Source organism: Nansenia antarctica, assembly GCF_963989245.1.
Source record: "Nansenia antarctica genome assembly, chromosome: 1".
Taxonomy (NCBI): domain Eukaryota; kingdom Metazoa; phylum Chordata; class Actinopteri; order Argentiniformes; family Microstomatidae; genus Nansenia; species Nansenia antarctica.
In genome coordinates, this window is record NC_137674.1 from 84,565,283 (window position 1) to 84,566,486 (window position 1,204).

A 1,204-nucleotide genomic window follows, 5' to 3' on the forward strand; every position below is an offset into this window, starting at 1 on the left:
GATGCACTGGAGGAAACACAAATGAACAATCTTAGAACACTTTATTACCGACATATTAAAATACATAATGATTCAAGTTAAATGACGACTACTTTAAAATACCTGGTACGTCGATGGCAGCGTCCTACCAGCGACTACCAGCCGCCTTCAACCCAGCAGGGAAGTAGGTGACCTGTAATACATCACACAATCAATATTACATACAATCAAAGCAATAATATAAAACGCTACGCACAGAAAATAGCCATAGGCAGCGGCCTACCTCTTGATCTCTGCCTGTCAGCATGGAGTAAGGTGTGCAACTACCTCACCTCCGACCTGATCACACGGCTGCGCTCTGGCGTTCCCCCTAAGGTGAGCCCTATGTGCTTTCATTTGGGCACCTCCCCTTTTCCTATTGGCGCCACCCGCCACATTAGCCTCTCTGCCCCTGGGCACTACCTCTCTCTCTTTCTCTCTCTCTCTTTCTCTCTCTCTCTCTCTCTTTGCCCTGGGCACTAGAGTATATCTGAAATAAGTGGTCTTAGTGGTCTTAAGTCTCTCTCTCTCTACCTCTCTTTCTCTCTCTCTCTCTCTCTCTCTACCTCTCTCTCTCTCTCTGGGTCTCTCTGTCTCTCTCTCTCTCTCTGCCTCTCTCTCTCTGTCTCTCTCTCTCTCTCTCTCTCTCTCTCTCTCTGCCTCTCTCTCTCTCTGTCTCTCTCTCTCTCTCTCTCTCTCTCTCTCTGTCTCTCTGTCTCTCTGTCTCTCTGTCTCTCTCTCTCTCTCTCTCTCTCTGCCTCTCTCTCTCTCTGTCTCTCTCTCTCTCTCTCTCTCTCTTTGCCCTGGGCACTAGAGTATGTTTGAGATAAGTGAACAGGTAATATACAGGGTGTATCCATGTATATATGTGAATACGTCTCTTGATGTGATTACTCTCATCCAATTAGATTAGATTAGATGATTTGATTACAAGTACCAAACGGAATGCAGTTTAGCATCCAACCAGAAGTGCAAATAGTGATATAAGGGCATGATATAAATAGAACAAGAATGGTAGTGATAGGTGACTACAGTATGTGCAGAGGTAGTATTGTAAACATCAGTTTAGTTTAGAGGTATATACAGTTATGAGCTATGTACAGTTATGGGCTATATACAGTTATGAGTTATATACAGTTATGAGCTATGTACAGTTATGAGCTATATACAGTTATGAGCTATGTAC